This window comes from Anastrepha ludens, chromosome 5, assembly GCF_028408465.1.
Source record: "Anastrepha ludens isolate Willacy chromosome 5, idAnaLude1.1, whole genome shotgun sequence".
Taxonomy (NCBI): Eukaryota; Metazoa; Arthropoda; class Insecta; order Diptera; family Tephritidae; genus Anastrepha; species Anastrepha ludens.
The window spans coordinates 117,181,551-117,187,705 of NC_071501.1; the positions used below are offsets into that span (position 1 = coordinate 117,181,551).

The window sequence follows — 6,155 nt, forward strand, 5'->3', positions numbered from 1 at the left end:
AACGCTCGGAGTAGTGCGCGTTGTTGCCACGGTTTGTGTGCGGCGTCTACCTACACCGGTCGACCCTTTTCCGTTTTTTGTAAATTTTGTCTATTTGTATTCTCAGCAAATGTTGTGAATTTATTTAGATATATTTTCTTTCTCTCCCCCCTCTCTCATTCTCTCTCGGGTCTCTCTCTCTTTTATTCTCTCTCAGGTCTCTCTCTCTCATTCTCTCTCGCGTGTCTCCCTCTTTCTTTTCTGCTTAAAAAGTTTCACTTCTGTTATGGGTACTACGCTACACGCACTTTTTTTGCTCTTGTAGGTAATATAAATGAAAATCACAGCCCAGCTTTTCTTCTACTAACTTGGCGTTTACACGCGACAGTTTTTCAAAGACAATTCTAATATTAATTTGAGGAAGAAGAAATCCATCATTTTCTCGGTAGTTGGCTGTAGTGATCGATATCTCGTAAAGTATTGATCGACCAATTTAAAATTTATGTTCGTTTTCAAGGTGACATTACACACTAAAAAATTCTTTTGTTGTATTTTGTTTGTTCCATGCAGTTGCGAATTACAGAGCGTTAACAATGGAACTCAACAAAGAGAAAATATGGTACATTTTACGAAAATGCAAGCCAGGCCGCTGAAATTGTGAATCCTGTTTAAGGTGCCGATACTGCAGCAGCCAATTACGTGCAATTTGGTTTCGTCGATTCCGTTCAGGTATTTTTGATGTTAAAGGAAATGTCGATAATGCCGATAAAATCACAGAAATATTGAAATTGACCGGCATTTTAGTAGTTGTAGCATCACCCAGGAGCTAAAGATCGACCATAACAACAATGAAAAATAGTTTTAAACCATTTGCGCCAACATTTTACGGAAAAATAATGGATTTCTTTTTCCCCAAACTAATATATTCACTTTTTTCACAACTTAATCCGCTGAGTATATAAATTTTCATATTTTGGGGCATCTTTTCAACAAAATTATTGATTTTTTTTTTAATTTCTGCAGTGGTTTAACTCTTTAATGAGACACCCTATATGCTATGTAATTTATCTCTTTCATATATTATTTTGCGTACATTAAGAATCAGATAAATATTGTATGAAGTATTTAAATGTAATCAGTACAAATGTAAGGAAGTGGCATATATCTATGCTGCTTCAATTCAAAATCTTTCATATCTCCTCATAAAGCGCATACCACCCACATACATATATACATATACATGTTTATTGATTTTTCATTTATAAATGAAGTAGCTGTGCTACTTTTTCAATTCAGAAAAATCATACGGCATGTCATCACACACAAATCACCTACTGTAATGGAGAAACACTAAAAACGGGTAGCATACTTTCAGGCACCAATATTAAATGATTTACTTGCAACGGCGCTTGTTTCTGTACTCATTTGCCTTTGAATGCGGCTTTTTACAATTTAGCTTCTACACACAGCCACTCTTACATATACATATAAATAAATAAATCTACACACAGCCATATGTATGTAGAGTACATAGGGCAGAAGATGTTTTACAACAACAAAAATACAAAAAAGCAGATTGCAAATTTTTAAGCAACAAAGATGAAACAATTTTTTTTAGTTTTATTAAATATTTTACAATATTAGAGAATAGACGTTAAATAGGTCTGCTGAGTTTTACTAATTTTTCATAAGGCAGCAAAAAATTCTACATTTATTTGGCATAAAAAATAAAAAACTGAATTTAAAAAAATGATACCTGTTTCCGCCCGGGATCGAACCGGGGGCCTTCCGCGTGTTAGGCGGATGTGATAACCACTACACCACGGAAACAGAACATAAATATTACTCTTAACTTCGGTTTTGTTACGAATATTAGAAATGTGGTGAATAACGAAAGAGCCAATGATGAGCACTTTTTCTATTTTTTAATTTTTTTTGCGTTTGTTTGTTATTGTTGGCTGTGTGTTTTATAGGTGCAAAATAATTCTAAATTTGTTAATAAACTGGGTCTAAATGATATGCAATGGCGCATGCCAAAAGTCTAGAAAACGTTCAGAAAATCTTCCATTGCATTTTTAAGTGCCCCAACTAAAATTGTTTCCCAAAATTTTTTTGACGAGGTTTTACAAACAAAATCAGTATAATTATTAAAAATTCAAAGTCAAGCAATGGCGCATGCGACTAGTTATATTAGTATAACGGTATTTTTTAATATTTAATAATTAGATTCATTTCTAGTTTCTCTGACAGGTTGAAGACTCAGGGTTGCTTTTCTGATCACTTGATGAAAATTTGTTTGTTTATAAGCAACAGCAGGCAAATGACAAGCAAATCATATGCAATCCGTGCAAATGAACAGTAAATTTGAAAGAAGTTGTTTTTTGTTTTTTGTTTTTGTTTGGCAATAATGAGCTTCAACGAGTGGCTTTACAAATATAACAAACGAAAAAATTTCAATACAAAATTAATTTTACTGTAACCATAAAATGTCAGCTGAGAACCGTCGGAGTTGTTTTCAACCGACCGGAAGTGGATCAGCTGATAACCACTTGCACGCCCATTACCCGCAGTCCCGTTGCAATTCTGTTTCAGGCCTAAGCTTGGGGATGAATTCCACAGCCACCATTTTGAGAAAGCAGCATTTTTAAGGTTATTGCTGAGCGGAGCATTTAGGTCTGTGACTCAGTTCTTCTTTGTAATAAAAGACAATTTCATTATAAAAGCGCTCAAATCGCGGAAAAACTGTAAAAGTTATGAAAAATTAATAAAAAGCGCCCATTTCAAATTTTTGTCATTTGTCTTTTTGCAGACAGAGAAATTTTAGAAAATGAATAAGAATATTTGGCCGATTTTTAAACTGGAAAAAATAAATTAAACTCATTTTCGTGTTCAGCAACACCGTCTAAAAAAATATAGTTTTTATATATTACAATAGTTTAAATAGTTTTTTTTTTAACCCCTTATGATTTCTATTTCAACTTAAAATATTTACAATTTTTCTTTCTGTTTGGGTTTCAACTGTATTTAGAAGCCAGTATATTAACCCGTTATTTAATTATATATTTATTCATTCTTCTTCATAAAATTGTGACACCATTTAAATCTGCAGGTCAGTTGGTCGTTTGCGCTTAAATCTCCTCGTCTCGGTTTTCTCTTTTAATGGAAGTTTCCGAACTTCCCTGTTAGAATGTTCTAGTAGTCGATTTGTGTGTCTTAAGCTGTTGTTGCGTATTTCTTCATGGACTGTTTTTACTTTAAGTTCTCGATGGATATTATCATTTAGTATATACCATTCTGCTTTTGATATAATACGGAGTATCTTATTTTGCGTTTGTTGTATAACTTTTATATTTGTACTGCTCTCAGTTCCCCAAAGCTCTGAGCCATATTTCCATATTGGTGTCTTAATTACTTTGTATATTAATATCTTATTTTCTAGTGAGAGCGTTGATTTTTTTCCCAAAAGCCAATGAAGTTGTTTAAACCCAGTCTTGATTTCGCGTCGTTTTTGTCCAATGTGTAACGTCCAGTTAAGTTTATTGTCTATAATGATAAACATGATCACGTTACTTTGCGCTAAATTTAATGAACGAACAAGATAAATTAAGAATTGTCCTTTGGAACGCTAACGGTCTAAGCCAACATGCACTGGAACTAAAAACATTCCTAAAAAACAATAACATAGACGCAGCTCTAATATCTGAAACACATTTCACAGATAAAAATTATTTAAACATTCCTAACTATACTATTTATCACACCAATCACCCTGATGACAAGGCACATGGTGGAACGGCAGTAATTATAAACAAAGACATTAAATGCATTGATGTGAACCACTATAGACAGGACTACTTGCAAGCGACATCTATACAAATTGAGGACTTTAGTGGTCATTTAACCCTTTCTGCCATATACTGCCCCCCTAAACATAAAAATTCTAAGACACTATACTTTGACTTTCTTAAAACTCTTGAAGGCCGTTTTATTGCAGGCGGAGATTTCAATGCAAAGAATACCTTATGGGGATGCAGAATAACAAACACGAAAGGAAAAAATCTTTACGATGCAATAATAGAAAATAAAAGTGACTTTTTAAGCTCTGGAGAACCAACTTACTGGCCAACTGATATGCGGAAGCGACCTGATTTAATTGACTTTTATATTACGAAAGATATTAAAAGTGAGCAAGTGGAAATAAATCCAAGCTTTGACCTCTCATCTGACCATTCTCCAATATTCTTAAGCTATGAAACCAGTCCTATCCTAAACTACAAGACACATAAATTTTACAATAATTATACGAACTGGAATTATTTTCGTGAAATTATGGAGCAAAGCCTTAACATAAAAGTCCCCCTAAAGAGCGAAAAGAAATAGACTCCGCAATCGCATACTTCAATGACAGTATAGTGTATGCAACAACAACTTCCACACCTATAATCAAGATGAGTAACAACAAACACAAATTACCCCATAAAATCTTGGAAAAAATCAGAGAAAAACGAAAACTAAGGCAATAATGGCAATCTACACGCTCACCAGATATCAAAAAAAGGCTGAATATAGCAGCAAAAGAAATTAAAGATATATTAAAAGTGGACAAGGACGAAAAATTTGAAAAATATATCGCATCACTGGGAGCTACTACAGCTACAAACTATACACTATGGAAGGCCTGCAAAAAAATCGAAAACGCAGTTATGCACCAACCCCCTCTAAGGACAAGTACAAATTCTTGGGCGAAAACACCAAAAGAAAAAGCAAAAATACTCGCTGATCATTTTGAAAAAACATTTACAAATCAACATAACAACCAAGACATTGACAATTCTGAATTTCATGCCCACCTCACAAATAACATAAATATACCAATCAAGAAAATAACTTCAAAAGAAATTCGTATAGCAATTGAGACAAAAATTGACGTAAATAAATCCCCAGGATATGACGGAATCACAGGAAGGATTCTAAAGGAGTTACCTGACAAAGCAACTCTGTACTTAAGAAATGTATTTAACTCAGCATTACGAATGAAGTATTTTCCACTGCCTTGGAAGGTTGCTGAAATCATCGCAATACCCAAACCTAATAAAGATGCCTCTGAAGCTTCTTCACACAGACCAATTAGTTTATTACCATCATTATCTAAACTTTTTGAGAAGCTTATACTTGACCGCCTTGACCCCATACTACAGGCGCGAAACTTATTTCCCTCACACCAATTTGGATTTCGTAGAAAACACTCAACAATAGAACAGGTACATAGAGTAACAAATAAAATATTATCAGAAATTGACAAAAGAAATACATTGTTGCTGTGTATCTTGATGTAGCGAAAGCTTTCGACAGCGTGTGGCACAAGGGTTTAATATTTAAACTTAGTATCTTCCACTCGACTACTATTTGTTAATGAAAAGCTATTTAGCAAACAGATTCTTTTATGTGAAATATAGAGACAAATACTCTAATATTCAACTCATGGAAGCCGGTGTACCTCAGGGCAGTGTACTAGGGCCTGTACTATATGTGCTGTACACAGCTGATATTCCCCTGCCTGCAAGTATCGACATGATAGCAACTTTTGCAGATGACACTGTCCTATTGGCAACTCATAAACCTTAGAAGCTGCAACAAACAAGTTACAAACAAATTTTGAACAAAACACTAACATGGTTTAATGCTTGGGGTATACAAATCAATAGTGGCAAAACAATTCATGTAGTTTATTCCAACAAGAAAGTAAGACACAAGAATCTGACAATAAACCACTCACAAATCCCAATAGACACCAAAGCAAGATACCTTGGAATGACTATTGACTCCAAACTTCTCTGGAAAGAACATATTACGATGAAAAGAAATGAGGTAAAAAAACAGATTCCGACAACTATATTGGCTACTTGGCAGGCGCTCGAAACTGTCATTGCTAAATAAAATACTTATATACAAAACTGTGATTGTGCCAATCTGGGCATACGGCATAGAAATCTGGGGTACTGCAAGCAAAAGTAACATTAACATTATTCAACGACTACAATCAAAAATACTCAGAACTATAACCAATGCAACTTGGTACATCCCAAACGAAGACATTCATCGCGATCTCAATCAACATCGAAACAGTAGCAGAAATCATCCGCAAACGCAGCACAAATCATATTGTCCGTTTAATG

At 34.2% G+C, this 6,155-nt stretch overlaps 1 non-coding gene across 1 annotated transcript; it reads right to left on the reverse strand.

Annotated features, from left to right (window-relative positions):
- Positions 1-1,736: 1,736 nt before the first annotated feature.
- Positions 1,737-1,809, reverse strand: Trnav-aac (transfer RNA valine (anticodon AAC)). The gene has a single exon. It is a non-coding gene; the product is annotated as a tRNA-Val (tRNA).
- Between the last annotated feature and the right edge of the window lie 4,346 nt (positions 1,810-6,155).